Source organism: Vombatus ursinus, unplaced genomic scaffold (genome assembly GCF_900497805.2).
Source record: "Vombatus ursinus unplaced genomic scaffold, bare-nosed wombat genome assembly UNPS02014820.1, whole genome shotgun sequence".
Taxonomy (NCBI): domain Eukaryota; kingdom Metazoa; phylum Chordata; class Mammalia; order Diprotodontia; family Vombatidae; genus Vombatus; species Vombatus ursinus.
In genome coordinates this window covers 11,199,932-11,225,223 of record NW_020954598.1, presented here as the reverse complement: position 1 = coordinate 11,225,223, position 25,292 = coordinate 11,199,932, and the positions used below count along the sequence as shown (strand labels likewise).

The window sequence follows — 25,292 nt, the reverse complement described above, 5'->3', positions numbered from 1 at the left end:
CTATGGACATTCCTGGAAGTGTTCCTCTTTGCAAATAACACCATGCTGATTGCATTAATCTCTGGAACTCTGCAGGGCTTCCTAAATGATATACAAAAGGACTAAAGAATTTGGCCAACTAGATGCCCAGGAAAAACCAAGTGGATGAATAATATTAATTGCTTAGATTATGAATTGCAGTCAGATGGACAAGTTTTAGAGTGCATCTACCTGTACACCAAACTTGGAAAGACATACAAATAGACAAGGAGGCTTTTAAAAAGGGGGTGAATTTCTTTTGGGAAGTTCTATTATGACCCTAAGTTTCTCTCTATAACAAATTCCCATCAATTTAATACCAACAGTCTACTGGTACAAGAAGTGTGAAAATATGTCATGAGAGAAATGCACAACTGGAAAAAAAAAAAAAGATGAGACAGTAGAATAACAAGACTGAGAGAAAATTGACAGATAGCCTATGCACTCTATCAGCATCCATGAAATGTCAGAAGAACTCTAGGAAAGCCTCTAGCACATTGGGTAATCTCACTCCCCCACCTTGATAATCTTACAGGAGAACACAATGAGAACTACCACATAAGTTACACCTGCATGGATGAAACACTGGGGAAAATACCCACAATTAGTAAGATCACAAATCTATTCAAATACTAGAGATGTTCCCCTAGTACCTACCAAACTTCTTTTTTTTTGTTTGTTTTGTTTTGTTTTGTTTTTTAGGCAATTGGAGTTAAGTGACTTGCCCAGGGTCACACAGCTAGTGTCAAGTGTCTGGTCTGAGGCCACATTTGAACTCAGGTCTTCCTGACTCCAGGGCCGGTACTCTATCCACTGTGCCACCTAGCTGCCCCCCTACCAAACTTCTACCAACTGGAATGATACCCAGGATATACTTCCACCAACTATGTTCTTCTTTATTCTGGTAGGCAGGAAACATGGTCGAGCTGAAATAGCATTGTATTTAATGTCAAATGGCTTATTAGGAGACCTTTGTTCAAATCCTTTTTTTATTACTTACATGACTTTGGATCAAGTTACTTTTCTTCCCTGGGCTTCAGTTTCCTCATCTATAAAATAAAAAGGCTGGACTAGATGACCTCTAAGGCCCCCCCCACTCTGATATTCTGGGATTGGTGATATTATTCCTACTACTACTAATCATCAGATTTCTACTTCAAAGTAGGAAAATAAACTGTGAAAGTAGATTTAGTTTCAATTGTTTCTCTGCCAAAAGGTTGCTGATTAGGCTGATACTGAGGTCTATCCCTTTGAAGAAATGCTCCCATCAAATGATCTTAAAAGAAAGAAAATATCTGACAGGTCTGATAAGCCAAGTAGGTCTTTAAAGGGAAAAAAAAAAGGGAGGAGGAGAGGTGGGGAATTTTCTTCTGCCTTTTTAAAATGTGCCCTTTAAGAATACTTGCCAGAAATTAAAATAGTCTGAAACCTAAAGCAATCTCATCTTCACTCATAATAAATTTTTCATTATAGATTAAAAGGACCTTTGGCAGCACAAATGAGCAAATATATCCAAGTGGGTTAGAGGCCTAAGGAAGAAAACATCTTCACATAACCCAGAAATTGCCAAGATCTCAGCCTTTAGGATACTCTACTTCCTTACTTTTCAGTCAAAACATCCCTTCCCCCACTTTTTTTGAAGGAAGCCACCAGAGCCAGGAGGGATATTGGGAAGAGCCTGCACTAATTCATTCAAACATTTATTAAGTGCCTATTTTTGCAAAGCACTATACTAGGGATTAGGAGAGATACCAAGATAAATACTAATCCTCACTGAAAAATAATAACATAAATTAGAACGTGATGAGTAAAGAAAAGAAATAGTTAGGTGGCACTGTATATTAAGTGTGCTTGGCAATCAGAAGACCTGAGTTCAAATCCTGCCTTGGGCAATTATCAGTTGTGTGGTAGGCAAGTCACTTAACTTTCTTCGGCCTCAGTTTCCTCATCGGTAAAATGTGAGGGTTAGACTCAATGACCTACCTCTAAGGTCACTTTTAGCTCTAAATCTATAATGCTATGGAAAGGAAAATAAAATGCTCTGTTTGTTGTTTGGTTGTTTCTGTCATGTCTGACTCTCTGTGACCCCAGTGAAATGAAGTCGTGTGCCATTTCCTTCTCCAGTTCATTTTACACATGAGGAAACTGAGGCAAACAGGGTTAAGTGACTTGTCCAGGACACACAGATAGTAAGTATCTGAGGCCATATTTGAACTCGGGAAGATAAGTCTTTTTGACTCCAGGTCTTGCATCCATCCACCTCCCCACCTAACTGCCCAAAATGCTCTAAGATATCAGGTAATGGAGAATTACTTCTAAATTGTAGAGAATGAGGCAAGGCTTCACAAATATTAACTGACAGCGATTGGTGAGTTAGGATAGAGAGGAAGCAACAGCCTAGAGGCAGAAAACCATGGGTTACGTCCTTCCAGAATTCAATAAGTAATGGAGTTTGGCTGTAGTAGTATCTAATGGGCAACCGGGTACAGTAAGCCAGGATGGGGAGCTTGGGTTCAGATTGTAAGGCATCTTGGAGGTGAAACTAAGAGTCGAATCTTTATTCAGTAGGCAGTGCGCAGTCTGGGGAGGAGAGGAGAAGGCAAAGGATTAAACCTGTACACTGGTCAGACTACTCTGAACGCAGTATGTGGGATGAAATAAAAACGAATGAGTCTGGAGTCTGGATAGAGATGTCTGCTAGGTAGCCATTGCAACAGACCAGGTGCCAGCTAATGAGCTGCCTGAATTAGGGTGGCGGCGGTGAAAGTGTAAAAGTTATTAAGGTACAATAAACAGGAAGAATTAACATTATTTGGTGTTTGACATGTGAGAAGGAAAAGGACAAGTCAATGATAACTCCGAGGAGATGGACCTGAGTGTCTGGGAGAATGACAGTAATAAATGCCCTTAACAAATAGAATAATTAGGAGCAGCTAGGTGGTGCAGTGGATAAAGCACCGGCCCTGCAGTCAGGAGGACCTGAGTTCAAATCCTGCCTCAGACCAAACACTTGATACTTGCTAGCTGTGTAACCCTGGGCAAGTCACTTAACCCCAATTGCCTAAAAATAATAATTTAAAAAAAACAAATACAATAATTACTAATAATAACTTGTATTAATATAGTACTTTAAGATTCGCAAAGTGCTTTATATACATTATATCACAAATGATCAGTGGATCACAGATTTGTTGTTGTTATTGTTCAGTCACGTCCAACTTTTCATGATCCCATATGGGGTTTTCTTAGCAAAGATACTAGAGTGGTTTACCACTTCCTTCTCCAGCAAATTAAGGCAAATAGAGGTAAAGTGACTTACCCAGGGTCACACAGCTAGTGAGTATCTGAGACCAGAGTCGAACTCAGGTCTTCCTGACTCCAGGCTCCACTGAGCCACTTAGCTGTCTCCAGTCACAGATTTAGAGCCATCAAAATCACAGATTTAGATGAACTTAGGTCATCAAGTCCAATCCTCTCAATTTATAAATGAAGAAACTGTGCCTCTTGTCCAAGGTCATAGAGGTAATAAGCGGCAGAGATAAGATTTGAACTCAAGTCCAAGTGAAGCATTCTTTCCATTGTATCACAATGCTTCCCATATTTCACTGGATCCTCAAAACAACTCTGAGAAGGTGCACTATTTTTGTCTCCATTTTATAAATGAGGAAACTGAGGCTCAGAGAGGAGAAGGGACTTTCCTGGGGCCAGGCAGCTACTAAGTTTCTGAGGTGGGATTTGAAAGCACCTAATTCAGCCTCCAAGCCTACAACTCTTCACTACACAATGCTGCCAGAGGCTCTGGGGGGAAGCAATGAACTGAGTTTTAGACACATTGAGAGTCCAATCAAGGGGTTAAAAATGCTAGACTGGTGCTCAGCTTCAAAGTCAGTGCTGGAGATGTGCCCTGGTCCATCTGTGGGCAAGCTGTAAACCTCTGACACCTAAAAAATCTGGTTATTCTCAGGAATGTGCCACAACAGGGTACAAAAGTGACATGGCATTTCCCTTAAGTAATCATTGAGTCTTCTAAGAAATAGAGGGAACAGAAGAAATCAAAGACCGCTTCATCCAACCCCTTCACTTTACAGATGAGGAAACTGAGGAGGCCCAAGGAAGTTAAGTATCTTGTCCAATGTCACACAGGCAGTAAGCATAGAGGTGGTATTTGAATTTAAGATTCCAGAAACAGTGCTCTTTCCAAGGTACCCCACTGCTGGTGAAAGCTAATCAAGAGTGTTGTGAGACTAAACCTGTCAGGCAGCCTGACACTATTCCATGCATGAAGAATTATATTTTTCTACTGAGGAATACACACACACACACACACACACACACACACACACACAAACACACACACACACACCCTTCTCTCTCTCTCCCTTCTCCCTCCCTGACTCTCTCTCTCTGACTCCTCTCCCCAATCCCACCAGCTTAAATAATTTTAATGAGGTCTTCAGACTGAAATAAGAAATGATCAAGGGGTAACTTTTTTTAAAAAATAAAAAAGGAACAAAAACAATTTTCTCTATCAAAAATATACTCTGTCTATATCATGACCAGATAAGGGAGAGGGGAAGAAAGAGGACAGAGAGAAGCCAAAATAATGAGTTTACTATCCAGATGCTACTTCCTAAATCAACTTCTCCCTTCCAGATCTAAATCCCTATGCTTCAACTCCAATTCCTCAGCCACCTCTTGTTGGAAACCAGCCCTAATTCCTGGCCTACCACTGTAGCAGAGTAATCTATATGAGTATCTGTCACTGAAGATGATATGCCCAGTGTTGGACTTAAAAGACCCGATTTCCAGCCCAATTAGTTTCTATGATCTAGAATCTGACTACTCAGAACTTATAAGACCCATCATCATCAAAAGTATGGTCAACACCCCACTCTTGAACCCATTCTGTTGGCCTGTTATAGGGAGCTGTTTGTCCTTCATAATTCTCAACTGCCCAAAACCACTGGATTATAAACTTCTTGAGAGCTAGAATTGCTTTATGTATATGTTTTTTATTAGTGCCATCATTCCCTGCTCCCTTCCCCTACCCCTCCTCCCCCCAGCAAACACCCCTCCCTCCTGCCACTACTAACACCCAGGCTGTGAACATAAAAAGAGCTTACTAAACGATTCAAAATGATTAAATTAGATTGTGACCTCCTTGAGGCAGGGATTGTCTTTTCACTCTATTCATATCCCCAAGGCTTAGCACAATGCCTGGCATGTAGTAGGTGCTTAATGTTTACTGACTGACCTATTGATTGAAATGAAAATAGAAGATCTGGGTTCAGAACTGGCTCCTGTTTTACCAGGACCTCAGTTTCCTCATCTGTAAGTTGAGGAGATTGGATTCGATGACCCCTAAGGTCACTTCCAGCTCTAAATCTTTGATTCTGTGGAAAACCACCTCAGATGATCTGCCTAATTATCTCCTTCACCACATAGAGAACCTTGGGATTTTTGAAATGAAGCACTAAGATAAGAATGCCCCTGTGCACATAGGACAGAGAACCCTCATCTTACTGAAGGAACTCCTCTAAATATGTTGCTTCCAACTTGCTTTACAACATGACCCTACCTTTCCCAGCTTGCACTTTACTCCCTCCGCACACACAGCTCCATTCACCTATTTGTTCCTTGCACAGGACACTACATTTCCTCCATCCCATCTCTATGGGCTCTCCCTCCTTACCTCCACCTCTTCGCCCTTTTTTCAGGATTCAGCTCAAATCTGACCTTCTGCAGGAGGCTCTCCTGGTCCCCAGATGCCAGTGCTGTTCCTTCTCAGGTTACCTGCCATCTATTATACTTTTCTATATACCTAGTAACTTACGTGTAGTCTCTCCCATTAGAATGGGAGTTCCCTGAAGGCCGAGATTGGTTTTGCCTTTATTTTTTATCTCTAGTTCTTAATAAAATGCCTTCTACAAAGTTGGCGCTTAATAAGTGCTCGTCGGCTGACTGAATTCTGGTCTAAGTTGGGAGAGGGCACAATCTTGCAAAAACTAACTCTAGCCAGGGATTTCTTACCCATATTCCACCCCCTTCTCAACTTCCAGAAAAGAATCCAAAAAGGTGGAAAAAGAAGGATAAAGAAAAGAATGGGTTAATTCTCTTCTAACACACGTAGCCTAAATGGGACTGAAGGAGAAAGAAGAGGAAATAAAGATTTATCTCTTCATATTTGGTTGTACATTCTTATCGGTCCTTCCATCTTCTTAAAGAAAGATCCCCTTTATAAGGACACAGTGGCTAAAAAATAAAGCTATCTTACCAGTCACGGTTTTGTCCAGTCTCACTAATAGGCTGGTGTCTATCCTCACTTGACTGAGTGAAACTGGAGAAGCATTAAAACTGCCAATCACTGGGACATCTGTTCTGAGCGCTGAGTCCACTCCCGAATACCATGTCAGGAAACTCCGAAGCTGAAAAATTAAACAAGTCTTCACTGAACTCATTTTCTGCTACTGAGAGTAAAGTTAAAAAGAAAGACATTTGTAAAAGGCCTAATTTAAGAAGAATTCAGGCAGAGAAACAATAAAAAAAAAAAGAGAGAGAAAGAGAGACAATCAACTAGAAACAGGGTTCTTCTGGTTGCCATGTCAACTGATTACAGGAACAAACTCCAAAGCGACCAAAGGGGAGACATGCTCCCTCCCCCATTCACTCATGTCTGGAAAGCCTAAAGAACGAGTAGCGTTTCCTTGCCAAATTCTACATAGGACCATGCTCTCTTCCCTTTTCCAAAACTCCACTTACGTTATGGACCCTCTCTCTGGATGTCCTCTGACAATACAAATCCTACTTATGTTCTAGGACCCAGCACCATACTGCCCTCTCTTCACAAACGCTTCCCTGGCCATACTATCCCTTTTCTCAATGCCCACTGAGCTTAAATCTCTATCTCACACTATCATCATCTTTATCAAGAAAGCTAGTATTTATACAGCGCTTTAAGGTTTGTGAAGTGTTGTATAAATTTTATCCTCCCTAGGGGGTAGATGCTACCACTATCCTCATTTCACAAATGAAGAAACTGAGGCAAACATTAGTTAAGTGACTTGCCCAGAGCTAACAAGCTTCTGAGGCCAGCTTTGAACTCTGGGTCTTTCTTGACTAAAACTCTGGTGTTCTATCCACTGAGGCAACTAGAGGTCTCTATTATGTCACTGCATGCTGTCAAATGCTGTTTTCTACAGGGCTTTTTTAAAATACAAGAAAACCTACCAACTCATACTTTGCACATAGTGTAGTCACACACTGGCCTCTCCTTTATCAACCTCTTCAACTCCCATGATCTTCATTGGTGTTTTACTTCAGCCACCCACAGAAGTGGTTCAAATCTTTGACCTCACTATCACTCCAAGATCCTTAACTTTGGGATTTTCCCTCCTCCACGGTCACCATTATCTATTCTTCCACCTCTCTCAGGCCTCACTCCAGTACCTGTTATTCTCTACCCTCATGAAAACATTCCTCCTTCTCTAAATCCATCAACTCTCTCCTGATTTCATTTCCCCTCCCCTTGAGACCAGAAAGCCATTCCTACAATGCAATACCATGAATCCCTTGTTCTTTCATTCTCTAACAGTTTCCATCCCTGCTAATCTCCAACCCAGAATCAATCCCATCATCTGCTTCTTCCATTCCTCCTCCAGGGTTGCTGGGCCCTGCTAGAATTAGTCATTTGGTATACTACAAAAATTCACGCTAACCTACCTTCCAATGAAGCCTCACTGCTCTACCACACAGCACATAAATACTTCTTAATAACTTCACAAATACTTCTTTCCTTCCTTTCTATTCATCTCCTGTTGACTCTCTCCCAGTGGCCACTCCAAACCTCCTACAGTCAGGTCAACAACTCTATTTTCACCTCCTTTTATTTTAGCTTATAACTTTTCTTACTTTACAGACAAAATTCTAATGTGAGTTTCCTTATCTCCCTTCCTCTACACCTAAAAAGCTCTCTTTTTCTTCATTCATTCTCACCTCTTCTTTCCCTTCCAGGGCAGGAGATGCAACTGTGGCAACTAGGGACTGTGATGAAGAATGCCTGGCAGGTATAGAGATATATCAACACATATAACATGCTTGTTGTTGATGAAAGATTGTGAGCCCCCTAACTGTATCTACAAAGAAAAAATAGCACACAAAACTCAGAGCTGCTTGAGGCTCCCCACTGAGTGTTTGGCTCCCTGGAACATGACTTCCATTCCCATTACTCTGTACTGAAAGTGCTCTGCATTTTCAGTGGCCTCTTAATTGCCAAATCCAGTGACCTTTTCTCAGGTCTCATCCTCCTTATCCTTCCAATGGCCTTTAACTTTTGATATTCTCACCCACAATGGGATCTCTAACTCTAGTGTCTCCTGATTCTCCTTCCTACTGACCGCTTCTTCATTGGTTTAGCTGTCTCTCCCTACTCCAAAGGGTTGGTGCAACTCAAGACTCTGTCCTTGGCATATCTCTCTTCTTTCTTTGTCCTGTTTCCTTTGGCAACCCCAACCACCTCCATGGCTTCACTGACACTTTGATGCAAATAGCTTCCCAGGCTGCTCCTATATCCTTCCAAATTTTTCTCAAGCCATCAATGGACTCCCTTGCATATCCCCACTAGTTCTTTATTTTCCTTCAAGAACAAGCCAATGTGTAACCTACTCATAGCTTTCATTAATTCCTCTCCTTCTTCATCTGAAAGTAATCTTTTCCCTCAAATTTCTCATTACAATTGCCTGATCTCTCCTTTTCCTTTGTCATTTCACCTTCTATCCTATTCATTTGTGCAAACCACCATCACTAGCCCCTCTGAAAACTTTATTCTTTTTAAAGGCAGGGATTTTATAACTTTTTTCATCTTTGAATACCCAGCACAGGTCTGTGCACACAATAAGAGCCTAATAAATTTGTGTCTACTTTCATCTCATTTGTTAGGCATTTGTGCAAACACTGCAAAGGAGACCATGTGTAGTTCTCTGTGACTTCATATATCTATCAAGAATATAGCTCAGTAAAATGTGCTGACTGACTGGTTTTCCCACAAATATATTAACCCTGAAAATAAGATAAGTGCCTACTATTTGCTCTATAGAATAGTTGCCTAATAAGTTTTAAAAATAAATGATACTATTGCTTTCTTGTCTAATTTTCACTGGATTTGGTGACAGGAAGTTAAGAAAGGAAATCCTACTTCACATACTTACTCGCTGTGTGACCAAGTATGGGAAAGTACAGCGAGTAATTTTAACTCTATGCACTTCAATTTCGTCATCAGTAAAAGTGAGGTAATAGCACTTATTTTACACAGATGTTGTGAGGTTCATGCAATATAAAGTATACACAGGACTTTATAAACCTTAAAATCTAAATTCTGACTATTATAATACACACACATATATACACATATAAATATGTGTATATATATTTGTATATACATATGAGGGAAGAGACAGAGACAGAGAGTCAAAGATTTGCTGCTATTCAATTGTGTCTGATTCTTTGTGACCCCATTTGGGGTTTTCTTGGCAAGGATACAGGGGTAGTTTGCCATTTCCTTCTCCAGCTCATTGATGATGACGAGGAAACTGAGGCAAATAGGGTTAAGCAACTCACCCAGGATCACAGAGCGAGCAAGTGTCTGAGGCCAGAGATGAACTCAGGAAGATGAGTCTTCTGACTCCCCAGGCCAGGCACTCTATTCACTGTGCCACCCAGCTGCCCAGAGTCAATGATACAGACAATAGACAATGATATAGAGAGACTTACAGAGAGAGAGAGAGAAAGAGAGACAGAGACAGGTCCAGACCTGTGATTTCATGGATATGTGGGTAGAGACAGATTTCCAGTCTGGAAATTACTTCTACCATCAGCAATTCCCATTAATGTAAAACCTTAGTCTAAGTATAATCTTAGTCTATTTATCCTTAATAGAAGGATGTGTTCTGTAAAACTTGGACTCAGTCAAAGGGCTGCACCCAAGGAACTAGAAGGTCACATGTGACCTCGAGGCTGCAGGTTTCCTCTCTCCTCCCAGAACAATAAGAGAATAAGCAGATTTGCCCATGGGTCACACAGATAGTATGTATAAGACACAGGACTTGTACTCAGATCTCCTGGATGCCAGAGCTATCAGTTATGGCCAGGATGCCTCTTTCTCCCAATTTTATGTGTGTGTGTGTGTATGAATTATATATTATGCATGTATATATATGCATGTATGTATTTTATATATGTGTGTGTATATATATATATATAGTATACCCAATCTCCTAATCTACTCACATCACTTGACCAAATAAACTGAGTCCACTTCACTCACAGACACAAAATTTATGAGAAAAATATACTCCAAACATTGAAGCAATAAAGATTGTTAAAATTTCAGATTTGTCACCTAAATTTTTAGGCTCCAAGGTACATCATTTTTTTACAGAAACAGGAAATTAACTGTAAATAGACCCTGGTCATCAGACCAGGGTCATTTTCTCGGCTCATCACAGACTCCTGTAATTTTAGAGCAGCATGAGCCTTCTGAGACGCGCCCCTCCTTACACCTCAGTTTTCTATACCAGCAGATGTAGTGCAGATCTGTTCTAATTTATCTAATTTCAAGATGCCTTATTTTCACACCAGGAGAGCCAACCTTTTCACCTTGATACCAAATATGAATGCCCTGGCAACACTTAAAGAATGTCTTTGAAGTATTTCAATTCCTAGAGTCTGTTCTAATAGCGCTATTTACCACCTGCATCTGGTTCATTAGTGCTGACATTGCTATTTATTAAGTGTCCAGTATCACCAACAGTGAATTATTCAATTACACAGGGGCAAAATAAATCTTTTGCTCATTTATTCTACTCAGATATTAAAATAGAATTTGGTAGCATGCATGAGAGCATTGCCCTCCAAAGATGCAGACTACAGCCCTTCCCTCTCTGGCCATCTTATGTCCCTTTCGTCTTATAATTTTGCTACAGGAGGTCCACCCAAAGTGCTGACGGCCCCTCTGAGGTCAAGGACTAATAGCCAAGTTTGTTGTTGTTCAGTCAGCTGTGTCTGACCCTTCCTGACCTCTCTTGGGCTTGATTTTGCAAAGATAATGGAGTGGTTTGCCATTTCCTTCACCAGTGGATCCAGTGGATACATTTTGTCAGATAATCAGAGGTTAAGTGACGTGCCCAGGGTCACACAGTGAGGAAGTATCTGAGGCTGGATTTGAACTCAAGTCTTGCTGATAGAGCCCAGTGCTTTATCCACTGAGCCACGGCTGCCTCTAATAGTCAAGTTAAGGTTTAAAAAGTGTTTGATTCTTAATACCTCCATTTCCACCACTTTAGCAAAAAGTGAGCGCTCGGTGAATTAGCAAAAGGTGAGCGCTTGGTGAATTAGCAAAAAGTGACTACTCAAGGCTGAGTATCACTTTATATTTATATTACAGATTGCCAAGGTCAAAAAATTAATCACCAACCAGCCAGCATACTGGTGATGAGTCTGTGTCTTCAGTAAAGTTGATCCTTGAGAAGCAGACACAATCTGGGCTGGGACCATATGGGTCCATGATAGAACCTGTCAAAGTTTGCACTTACTGGGATAGCCTACGAGAACCCAAAGTCAACTGCACACCATGATGAGACATGGGAATATGACTCTGTGGAGCTGTATCTCACAATGTTCAACCAACTCAGCAGAGTCCAAGATGACAAGCAAATCCGTCAAGCAAGTGAGGTATGCGCTTTCAGCAAGAGCGTGTTACTGGTACACAAACTGTCTTGTGTTTGTGACTATGGCATTTGCTACTGTTTCTACCTTATGTCAATTACTATTTGTATATTGCACACGCACACACACAGACACACACACACACGTGTGCGCGCGCGCTCCCGCGTGCACCAGCCTGATATGCCTGCTGGTCCAATCTGTCCAAACAAAAGGTTAGCATCCACAAGGGATAAATAAAGTGGAATATTTGGACATTTTTAACTGAAGAGATATTCATGTAAGACTAGTAGCTCCCTAGGAATGTAACTTACATGAAAAAACAGCTGGGTTCCTTGGGGATTGGAGAGAATAATGCAGGGGGCGGACTGTGGAGGGAGAATAATAACCCATAGGGCCACCTGCCCCATTCCTCAAAGATCATAAAGGAAACAGCTCAAACCTTTAGAAAATGTGACCTAAGTTGGACCCTTCCCCTTCTCATCACCTCTCAAATCCCTCAGGCTCCTCCCTCCTCTCTTTGGGGAAATACAGGCCCAATACTCTCCAAACACATGCTTCTAAATTCTTCTAATTTCATCCTGACCAGGATGTGTCAGAGGTTAAGATTAGAACTCAAATCTTTCTACCTTTGTATAAGTTGCTTAACATCTAAATTAACTCTCTGGGACTCTAAAATACAGAGAAAGTATTGACTTTGCTTTGGTAAAGGGAATTTCCTCTTCTAGGAATTCCTTTTTATTAGTGAACTACAGTCCCTATTCCCTGGGAGCAGCAAAACTCACTTCATTCCTTAGGTCAGGTCCCCATCACCTCTCACCTTGGCTATTACAACAGTCTTTTGGTCACTAAGTCTCTCACCATTCCAGTCCATCCTACACATTGCTGGTAGAGTAATTTTCCTTAATAGATCTGACAATGCCACCCTCTTCCTTAATCAATGCCAGTGGCTTCCTATTGCCTCTAGGATAAAACACAAACTCCTTTGTTTAGTTTTTAAAGCCCTACACATCCTGACTCTGACCTCTCCTTCTAGTGTTGTTGGGACATCTCACCCCTTCCCACCCTCCGGGATCCAGCTAAACTGGCCTACTCTGTCCTTCACACATGACACTCTAATACCCATGTGCCTCTCTGAACTGGCTATCCCACATGTCTCAAATGCACTCCCTCCCAACCTATGCCTCACTGGGTCCCTCACTTCCCTTAAGGCACAGCATAGTACCATCATTTCCACAAAACCTATCCTGATTCCCCCCAATCTAGATTCCCTCCAAACTACTGCTTTCTGTGTATCTGTACGTGTGTATTGATACACACATATATGTATTTATAAATTTTTTTATTTAAGCTGTATTTATTTCTATGTTTTTTTATTTTATTCTTAACTTAAGAAATAAAATAAGCATTTCCAAAATATAGAACAGAAAAAGATGATCGTACATGAAACTGCAAACCTATTATGTACAACTTATTATTCCTTTTAAATATGTAATAAAGTCATCATGTAACTTTTTTTCCCTTTTTTTCTTCCCTCCCCCTCCACCCTGGAGGTGACTACCATTAAACACAAATATGTATATATGTAAAACCATTCTATACATACTTCTATTTATCAGTTCTTTCTCTGGATGCAGACAGTATCTTCCTTCACGTGTCCTTTGTAGTTAATTTGGGTATTTAAAACAGTCAAAATGACTTATTCACTCTAAGTTGTTCTTAGAACAATAGTGTTGTTATTATATACAATGTTCTCTTGGTTCTGCTCACTTTGCTCTTCATTATTTCATGCATGTCTATTTATGTTTTTCTAAGATCATCCAGCTCATCATTTCTTATAGTACAGTTGTTTTCCATCACAATCATATACCACAACTTGTTCTGTATGTACTTCTTGGCCCCACCTCTTCATCAGAAGTAAGTTCCTTCAGGGTAGAGATTGATTCACCCTTCGTACCTCATATTCCGAAAGACTAGCAGAGTGCCTGGCACATAGCAGACATTTACTAAATACTAAATAACCAATTAAAGGAGAAAAATAAGGAACAGGGAAATGCTTAGGAGAGGTGCTAAAGCCACTGAACATGCAGAGGGCAGAATGAAGGAATGGAGTGAGGGAAGGGTACAGAAAGGGATTGAGTCACCTGTTTTTGCAATTTTTGTCTTGTGTCTTATTGTCTAAAAGCCAGCAGGGGACCTAGTGATTTTTAGTCTCTCCCGACTCCAGTCCACCTTTCACTCAGCTGTCAAACTCATCTTGTGAAAGCGCAGGTCTGAGCATATGATCTCATTCCCATACTGTCATTCCTCACATGTCACCCCACTCTACCCCTGGTTCAATTACTCCAGTTTATTGAGCCCTATTACTTCCAGGATCAAATCTAAGATTTTACTTCACTTTTAAGTAACTTAAAGTAACAGTCCCTTCCTACCTTTCCAGTCTTGCTACGCTTTACATTCCTCCACACACTCTGAAATCTAGTGGCACTCCTGGCTGTTCCACAGAACACACCATTCCCTGACTCCATGCATTCCACTGGCTGTCCTCCATGTCTGGAATTCTCTCCCTCCTCATTTTCCCTGGCTTCCTTGAAGTCCCAGCTGAAATCCCACCTTGTATAGGGGGCTTTTCCTGATCCCCCTTAATTCTAGGGCCTTCTTCTCTCTGTTGATTATCTCCATTGTATCCTGTTTACAGCTTCTTTGCACATAATTGTTCCGCATACTATCTCCCCCATCAGACTATGATTTCCTTGAGGACAGGAGAGATTTTTGACCCTATTTTGTATCCCTGGCGCTTAGCATAGTGCCTGGAACATAGTAAGTGCCAGATAAATGCTTGCTGACTGATGACCAGATACTTAAGAATACAGTGTTACTGAACTTCCAGTGACTGTTGTTCGGCTAATAGGTTTGACTTACTTTTTAAATGAAGTGATTGCAGTTCCCCTTAGAAGTTGTATTTTCTGTGGCCAAGGACAACTGTTGAGATTTCTGATCTACTTTCTAATTACAAATGAATAAAGTATTTATTAAGTGCTTTCTACATGCAAAGCACTCTGCAAAGTGCTGGAGATACAAATAACAAAGTAAGACAGACAAGGAACTCATATTCTAATTGGAGAAAGACAACATATGGTGGGTTTCAGTTCCAAGTCAGCTGGAAAGGTCTCATGGTCCTTAGGGCAAAGCAGCAAAGCAGATGTTAAGATCTCTTTTTTAAGGCATTTCTCCCCATAAAAATCCTATCTGTTTCTGATGTTGCACCATTTGACAATGCCAAGGACTCTAGTGACAAGAACTTTCTCTTCTGAGTCATCAGTTGCTATGGCTGTAGCACCATTAGAGTATAAGCTCCTTATGGGCATGGATTATATTTTGCCTCTTTTTGTAGCACTCAGCACACTGCCTGTCACACAGTAGGTACTTAATAAATGTTTATTGACTGATTTGCAAGAGCAGTTGCCAGGCTACCTGTCCATTGGAGTTGCTGCCCAGGATGATGGCTGCAGGAGAGGGCCTAGAAGCACTGCTATTCAAAAGGATTTGGGGTTCAGGGTCTTGGGTTTTCTTCATCAAAGTCTGAGTGGAGATGGTTCTGATCAAGAGGTGGTGGGTCTATTTGCCTGGCACATGCTGCCTTCTGCCTTCTAAGGAAGGCCCTCCTGCTTCACTAGGCTGGCATATTTGCCCTCTGAGTTGCAGTTGGCAGGGAAGACTGGCCCCTTCTCTGCAAAACTAGCTTCACTGAGTGATAGCCATGAGGGCTAGACTGGATGAAGGACCAGATGTCTGTCACTCCCAAGGCTCCTGTGCTCATCTGCCTATTGGTGGAAACTGGTTCTGCTGACAATGATGATGAAGGTAGGTCCCTTATCCACAATGATTTTTTCCCCTCAAAGATGGCTAAAGAGACTAGGCTGGAGATAAGGCAGGTGGGGTGGGGGACCCTACTATTATTTAGGCTCTTGGGCCATAGGTCCCAGGCTGTCTCTATCATGGTCTGAGGGAAGAGGGTGGGTGAAGTAGTGGTGGTGGTCCGATGGAGTGGGCACATGCTGCCTCATCTTTCCCCCTCAGGGTGCATTGATACTTTAGGGTGCTTGCTGACTGATTTCAAACACTGACAACTAGATACATAAGAATCTGTGTTTCTTGGACATCCTGTGACCAGAATACAGCTAATAGGTTTTACTTATTTTCTCAGCTAGGCTGGCTTTCCTGCCCTGTGAGTGGCAGTTGATTGGCAGCTGCTTGGCACTCATTGGGGATGGCTGGCCCTTTCCCCACAGGATTTGCTTCCATAATGAGTGTGAGGACTGGGCCAGAGGCAGGACCTATAGTCTAAGCAAGGAAGGGTGCTGACACTCTCAGGGCTCCTGTGCTTATGGATTATGGATTCTGATGCATATCAGAGAAAGAAGGAAGATGGTATTGAAAAGCGTATTTCTTCCTCGATCCATACACCTATATAGACACTGGGATAAGGCATCCCCCTCTGGTCACTACACTCAAATAAAAAAGAATACTCCAATCACCCAAGGGCTATTTCAATCAGCCATCAGTCAATAAGCACTTATTAAGTGCCTACTATGTGCCAGCCACTTATGACTCACTCACTGAAAAGGATCCAAGCGCTATTTCTAAGGAGGTATGAGGTACTCCTAGAGGGGCCTTTGTTCCTTATACTTCTGGACCTAGCAAATCCTCTCTTGACATACTTATCCTTACACAAACACAAAAACCACCTAGCTGTAACATGGGTATGGAATAGTTTCATCACTTCCTACACTCCTCATCCTCAACACATTCTGAACTCTCCTTGCTCCCATTCCTGAATACCTACCCCTCTCCTAACCCTTTATAGTAGGAGTTCTTAACCTTTATTGTATAGCAGACCCTTTGGGCAGTATAGATCCTTCCTCCCAAAAAGCACACTTAAATATATACACAGGATTACAGAAAAAGCCAATTATATTGAAATATAGCTAGCCAAAAATACAAGTTCATGGACCTCAGGTTAAGAACAATGACTGTCAAAAAATTTCCCTTCATTCACATTCTTGGCCCTCTGATGAATTACAATATAATACACTGAATACTATATGAACAATGGCTCAGAAAAAAAATTGTATGAAAGACAAACCAGAACTACAAATGTCCAGAGTAAGAAGTACCCTCAATATACCAGGATCCTTCCATAAATCCTATGATCCTAAGGTCAGTCAAGGATTGTGACAGAAACTAAAAAGAATTTAGACACCATGGATTAAAGAACTATACAATATAAGTTACTGATATATGATTGGCCATCTCAAGGAATCCTTTTAAGTAGTAACTCAAATATAAATCCAAAGAATTTAGAGTTGAGAGGAATCAGATTTATCTGCTTAGTTGGGGGAGTTGGCACATATTCACCATGCTAGAATTAAGAACGTTTATATTCTAGAATGGCAATATTGCCTGGTATGGTAGACAGAATGCTCAACTCAGAGTCAAGAGGATTTCAGTTCAAATCCTGCCCTTGACTATTACTAGCAGGCACTTAGAACCTGTCAAACCTACATTTCCTCATATGTGAAATGGAAATAGCACCCCATTCGTAGGGTTGTTGTGAGATTCAAAATGAGATAATTAATGTCTAAGCACTTTGAAAACTTTAAAGTACTCCATAAATGTCAGTCATCAGGACATATGCTACCTTTAGCTAAAATAAAGGAATGAATCCATAGAGTGTAGACTCTTCTCATTAGCATCTAAATGGGTTAGATGCCAGAATCAAAGAAACCCTAGCCCTGGAAACCAAGAGAGCTCCAAAGTAGAAGTCTCAAGTTCTTTTCCCCCTAGAGAATAAAGGCCCCACTGGGCCTCCTCTCCTTAATCATTTACCCCTTCAGCAATCCCTTCTCCACCCCCACCCAGGGCTCACTATTGACATGTTTCCTACTCCTCCCACACCAATTCTCCATATCTCAGCCCTAAAGGACCAACCAGACTCTCCCCTAATTTCAAAAATGGCAATCAGCTAATCTGATAAACTCATTATAATAAAGAAGACTACAGGAAGAATAATAGTTCATTAACAATATTTAATACAACATATTAAAGTTAAACTGTTCCCTCATTATTATATATGTACGTATGTAAAAATACGTATGTATATATGTGTGTGTATATATATAATATATATATAAAACATACTATAAAACAAGGGCCTTCTGAAAACCAACAATGGTTATGATGTAGTCTATTATATTAATTTGTGCACACCAAATAAAATAATAAAAAAACAAGAATGTATAACTAGGAAAAATTAAGTTGGCAAAGTCAAGTGACATTTTGATATAAGTAGATGACAAATAATTATGCCTGAAAATACCAGAGACCTGGCCATGGAGACAAAGAAGACTTAGTTCAAGTCCTTCTTTGACACATACCGGCCATGCAATCCTGGGCAAGTGACTTACCTAACTCTCACTGATCACAGAAACTCCCCAAGACCAACAAATTACTAAGAAGATGCTTGTCTGCATTAGTACAGAAACAGATCGATTTTTTAAAATTCTGTATTTTGTGAATGTGCATTTGTATACATTCATGCACACATTAGTAATATAATTTTTAAAAATCAAAATGTAAATATTTTAATCTTAGGATTTATTTAGAGGACAGTGGTTCCTAACCTAGATCCAAAGACTTTTTTAAAAAATATATTTTGATAACCTATTTCAATATAATTGGTCCCCTCTGTAATCCTATGTAATTTATTTTACACATTTAAAAACATTATTTTGACAAGGGGTACATAAGTGTCACCAGATTTCCAAAGGGGTCCTTGACACAAAAGGTTAAGTACAAGCCCTGATTGAGAGGCTTACTCCATAATTGACATTATTTATTTGTATTAATTGTAAATTTATTTCAAATAATTTTTAATATTATGCATAAACACAAATACACACAGACGCCTGCTTCTACTTCACTGAGCTCTTTATTTCACAGACAGGGTACCCCAAGTCCATTTATATCTCACCCTGAGCAGTATGTATTTCCATAAATCCTCCATGTACAATGCGCACAGTACATTAGAGGCCTTTCTCTGGTTCTTTTCATAATTCTTGGTGGAAAGAACATGAATTTGTAATCAAAGGGCAGAGATTTAAAATCTAGCCCTGCCACTTCCTCACTAATATGACCAGAGATAAGTCACTTCAACTCTATAGTATTCCTCAGTATCCTTATCTGTAACATTACTGGGTCAGACCAGATGATTTCTAAAGTCTCCTTCACTTCTAAATCCTAAAATCCTTTTGACTCTGATATCCATCTAGTACCCCTCACTGTCAATACATGATAAATTCTCTTCCTTTTATGATCACAGGATTCTTTCTTTTACACTTCTTTACAAAGTATGTCCACCATATCATTCCATGGCTCTTTCAAACACCTCTAATTCTAATGCTTCTGAGATGGTGGTGTTGTATCATCTTCAGTCATATAGCGTCCCTGGGAGAATGCCAGTGTTTAAAAGATGGGCTTTGGAGGTGGTAAACGGCACAGTATCACTGAGAGGACAACAGATCTCCCCAATTAGGATTCAGTCCAAATTTCTTGTCCTCCTCCTCCAATTTTGAGTCCAGGTCACTGTCTTCATCTTTAGCACCAATCCAAGATATGTATACAATTGTACTAACTCAACAGGATGCACATCTCACTTCTCTGACATAATCTTGGCAATACAAAAATACATTCTGTCGTCCTACTGTGGATTGTTAAACCCCTTTCTCTTGGATCACTGTGCAGAAGCCTTGTAGTAAATCTGTCAACTTGCATTTATTAAGCACCTACTATGTGCCAGAGGCAATGTTAAGCAGTGGGCAAAAAAAAGAGGCAAAAGGCAGTCTTTGCCCTCAAGGAGCTCACAATCTAATGGAGTAGACAACAAGCAAACAAATATGTACAAACTATATACAGGATAAATATAGGAAATAATCAACATAGGGAAGGCATTTGAATTAAGAGAAGTTGGGAAAGCTTCCTGTAGAAGACAGGATTTTTGCTGGGACTTTAAAAGGAATACAGGGAAGGTGGTAGTAGTAGTAGCAGTAGTAGGAGGAGGAGCGGTAGCAGCAGTAGTAGCAGTAGTAGTAGTAGTAGTAGTAAACATCTACATAGTAAGTAAACGCCAAGTACTTTACAATTATTATTTCATTTGATCCTCACAGCAACCCTGGGAGGGAGGTGCTTTTATTAACCTCATTTTACAAAGAAGGAAACTGAGGCAAACAGAGGTTAAGTGACTTGCCCAGGGTCACACTGCTAGTAAGGGCATGAGGTTGGATTTGAATTCAGGTCTTCCAGATTACAAATCAAACACTGAGCATTCTGGGCATAGAGGACAGTCAGAGAAAATACCTAGAGCTAAGAGAATAAGGAACAGCCTCACTCTCTGCAGGAGAAAAATCACCCCTGAGTTGCAGTATACTAGTACACCTATACAATCTGCAACAAGTATTCATTGAAGGATTTGTTCTGTGAAGTTTGGATTCAGTCAAAGGGCTGCACTTGAGGACCTAGAGGGCCACACAGGCCTTGAGGCCGCAGGTTCCCCACCCCTGATCTAGCCTTTGCCTGATAACCTCCTTTGATTATATCTTCTTCCTCCCTAATTTTGAACCTCACTTTATCTACTAGCCCCCTCCCTACTGTTTTTAATCTAGATGTCTACCCACCTGAAAACAAAACCAAAAAAGCAACCTTCATTTGACCCTGCCATATTCTCAAGTTATCCTCTCCTAAAGTACTACTAAAGTACTAAAGTTCTACTGTTTCTGAATCAAACTCCTAGGGAAAGCTATCTCTAGTCACTGACTCCATTTTCTCACCTCCTACTCTACTCTGGCTTCTGTCCCTACCACTCAAATGGAACTCCTCTCTCAAAGGTCACCAAGGATCTCTAAATTGCCTTTTCTCCATCCCAATCCTTCTTGAACTCTGCAGCATTTGACATTGCCCTTCTGGACGCTCCCTTAATTTTCATGATAATGCTTCATCCTATTTTTCTTCTTACCTATAGGACCAATCTTTCCTGGTCACCTTTGCAGTATCACCATGCACATCCTGCTCCTTCTATAGGCGTGTACCACAGGAACTCTCTCCGGGACCCTTTCCTCTTCTCCCTCTACACTCTTTCTTTTGGTGATCTCATCAGTTTCCACGGACTCAACCATCATTTCTTCATAGTTCTCTCCCAAATCTACACATCCAGCCTTTATATTTCTCCTGAGTTACAGTCTCATACCTAGAGTTTCCTGTTTGGCATCTCTACCTGGATGTCCCACCCAAACTCAGACTCATTATCTGTACTCTTAAAACCCACTCCTGCTCTTAACTTTCATATTTATGCTGTGAACACCATCATTCTTCTACTTCAATGGTTTACAAACTAAAAAGATTCCTCCACTTTTCAACTCACTTACCCACTTATCCAAAACATCCAATTACTGGCCAAGTCTAATTGATTCCACCTCCAATATCTCTTGCATCTATCCCCTTCTCTTTGCTTATACGACAACCCACCTCCTGGCTCACTGACTTCTTTACCACCCCAATCTCTGGTCTTTTACTTGGAATCTTCAATATACATCCTGAGTTTCCCTCAAAGATCCAGGCCTAGCAGTTCACCAACCTACTCAACTCCCATATGATATTCCTCAGCTACACACAGGCACCATCCTATCCCTGACCTCACCATCACCCAAAAGTATTCTATTTCCATGAGAAAGGACTTGGAAATTCTTTTGACCATAATCTCCTATACTTCTATTCCTTTTCACTGTGACCTCCAGTCCCTCCATCCTTCAATGTGCTCCCAATCTAACACCCCTGCTCTGACTCCGCTTTGCTCCCTTCCCAATGTCCCTACTATTAACCTGTTCAATCATTGTGATCTACACTCCCATCCCTTTCCCTCTTGCCCATCTAGAAGTCATCTGACTATTCACTTTCCCTCACCTCTCATAGCCTGTGAGTTGCCCAAGCTTTATCCATTCTATCACCACTGCATTTCTCACTTCTTCTATCAGTACCCTTCTCTTAGTTCACACAGCAGTCACCACAACCTAACTAGTTCAGGCCCTCATCACCTCTTGCCTAGAAAACAAATGCCTAAATGATCTCTCTGCCTCCAGTTTCTCCCCTCTCTAACCCATACTGCACATGGCAACTACAGTGATAAGAGCATAGATTTAGAGCATAGATTTAAGGAAGAACCTTAAAATCCATCGAGTCTAACTCCTTTATTTTACAGCTAAGCAAACTGAGACCCAGAGAGGCTAAGTGACTTGCCCAGAGTCACACGGTTATTTACAAGATTTGAACTCAGATCTTCCTGACTCCAAGTCCAGAACTCAATCTATGATAGAGCGGCCTCCATGCCTAAAGCACAGGTCTAACCATGTCATTCCCATGCTTGAGAAGATCCAATGGAATTCTCTAACCTCAAGAGCAAAAAGAAACTTTCATTTGACATTCAAGTTTACCTTCCCAGGCTTTCTGCACATTTGTCTCTTACATTCCAGCCACACCGTCCTCTATTCAGTTCTCCATCCATGTTATCCCATGTCCCACTTCCTTTGTATGGGCTTCCCCCTGCTGCTGGAATGTCATCCCTCCTCATCTCTGCCTTTCAAAACCCCTGGCTTCCTTCAAGGGTCACATTAAATTCACCACCTACACAGAAGGACCATCTATCGCGAGCTCCCCACTTGCTGGTGCCCTTGCCCATAAAATACCTTGTATATACATTTTTATATTTACTTACCGTGTGTGTGTGTGTGTGTGTGTGTGTGTTGTCTTCCCCAGTAGAATGTAAACTCTTTCGGAGGCAAGGGGCTGCTGCATCGTTTTGTCTTTGTATTCCCAGCACATATCTGCACAGTGTCTGTCCCAAATCGGGGCTTAACAAATCTCTGCTTAGTGTTTGGTTATTCCTTTCATAAATATATACATATATACAAAAGAGTAGTGATTTCAGCAGCCTGACTAATTCTTCGGGGGCAAACTCAGTTTACCTCAACCATACCAAATGCTGATACAACTGCTCTGTAACAGCAGATGAATCCTAGGGAGTTGTTTGAGCTAACTAAACTAAACGTATTGCTTCTCCTACACAACTACACTCTCACTCTCTCTATGCATACAGCATATACATATATGTGTATATATAGATTACACATACATGTGTCTTTAATACATGTGTGTATATATTTGTATGTATATGCTGATATACGGTATACATATGCATGCATACATCTATATACATATATGCATATATACATGTACACACACATATATAAACTTAACTCTCCATAAAGCTATTTTCTAAGAATATTGCCCCAAAGTGCTCTCCTTCCTGAAAGGTTACCAAGCTTTGATTAAATCCAATACCTTCATTTTTCAGATGAAGAAATTATGGCCCCGGGAGCTTAAATGATTTGCCCAGTAACACAACTTGGTGGTGACATAACCAGAATGAAAAGCTAGGTTCCTAATTTGTGAGTTCACTGCTCTTTCCACTACACAATACATTTGGGGATTTCTTTCCGACAGATTAAGACCTGTCCCTAGAAAACACAGATAGGCAGCGAGGTATAGTAGACCTGGAGTCCTGGATTCAGGTGCTGCCTCTGACACATGCTATGAAATCACAAAAATAATCCCTATCCTTATAAACAATGGTTTTCAAAGTGTAGCCATGATTCTTTCGGGGAGGGGGACTGTTAACTTGAGAATATGAAGACAAAAGGGATACGGCAGTCCCCTACCCTCAAAGGAGTTTACATTCTATTGGGAGAAGACAACACACACACACACACACACACAAACATGCACATGCGCACGCGTGTGTGCGCACGAGATAGGTCTGTGAGGTCAAAACTATTTTCGTAATAATAAGACATTGTTTATATAACCCTCGTAAACAGAAGATCTTTGGTGTCCCCAAAAATGTTTAAGAGTGTAAGGGGGTCCTGAGACCAACAGAAAAGCACTACTATAGAACACTGGGAAGCTTACAACCCCAAATTAAATAATGATTGAAAAATCTATGTTCCTGATTTAACAAGTTATGAAAAGTATAATGAAATGAAATTATCAATGTCCACTGAAAATAGAAAGGTTTTTTTCTGTATGAAATCTAGTCTAATACAGGAGGTTTAACCCTTTTTGTATCATGGACCTCTTTTGGCAGTCTGATAAAGCTCATGGGCTCATTCTCAGAATGTTTTTAAACACATAAAATAAAATACAAAGAAAACCAATTATACTGAAAAAAAAATACAGCTATCCCAATAGAAAGTCTTGTGGAAAGAATTGTAGTGATGAGAGCCCTGGGCTATGAGTAAGAACCTAGGTTCTAGTCCTAGATGTTAGCTGTCTATTGATCAATTAAGCATTCATTAAGTGCTTACTATGTGCAGGCACTGTGCTACAAGCTATGGATACAAAGACAAAAGTGAAATAGACTTTGCCCTCAAAGAGCTTATATTCATCTTGTGAGACAGAAAAATGAAGGCTCAGACTACATCACTTCTGAGGTTTCTTTCAGCTCCAAAAGTATGTCTATGATTATTACCTCTTATTCTCTCAATGTTATCTTAACCATGGAGTATTTTATATTATAGTTATTTGTGCGTCACAACCCATACTAGAAAACATCCATTAAGTCCACAAGAGGTAGGACCCTTATCTTACCTAAATATCGTACATTTCCTCCAGTGCAAACTCAGAGTCACTAAATAAATGCGTGTTGAGTTGCATGTCAGTACTCCTCCAAACTGTACCAGAGAGAGAGTACATATAGTAATACTAAAGGAAACATTCCCATTCTTCAGACAGAAATATCTCTCAAGTAGGAGCAATTCATGAGGCTAGTACAGCTTATTAGAAATATCCCTTAAGGATATCCAGCCCCCTTGCTCTAATTCAAGCCTTACACAATAACATTGTGCTCTATGATTTGGTTTCCTCGGTAATAATAATGATGATGTGCCAAGCACTATGATAAATACTGACAAATCATTCTCATTTGATCCTTATTATGACCCTGGAAGGTAGCTGCTATTATCATCCCCATTTTATAGATGAAAAAAGTGAGGCAAACAGAAGATCACACAGTGTGTAAGTTTCTTGAGGCCAAATCTGAACTCAGGGCTTTCTGACTTTAAGCCTAACGCTCTATCCACTGTGACACCTACAACCAAGGGAACCCTCTGAACAGCAGATAATTATCCCAGTCACTGTAATCCCACATTCATAAGTAACTTATTTGTCACCGTGGTTTGGAAAGCTTGTCTCTCATATGTTTCTGGGTTGCAGGAGGCAACTTCCAGGAGGTTGATCACCTCTGAGTGAGTTGATAAGATTCCATCAGAATCTACAAAGCTAAGAACCAGATGGTGATGATTCCACCAAGGTACAATAACCCAGGAAGGCGCACTGCCTGAAGCCACCTGCTGGCCTCACCCTATTACAGAATTTGCTACCCTGCTTATTTTCCT

The 25,292-nt window shown here is 40.7% G+C and overlaps 1 protein-coding gene across 1 annotated transcript in view; it reads right to left on the bottom strand.

The window, feature by feature from the left end:
* The window catches only part of GRB10 (growth factor receptor bound protein 10), a 294,569-nt gene that overhangs the window by 228,631 nt on the left and 40,646 nt on the right, over positions 1-25,292 (bottom strand). The window contains exon 2 of the mRNA XM_027837264.1: positions 6,293-6,443. The gene's annotated coding sequence lies outside the window, so the exon portion shown is untranslated. The remainder of the gene's footprint in view (positions 1-6,292; positions 6,444-25,292) is intronic.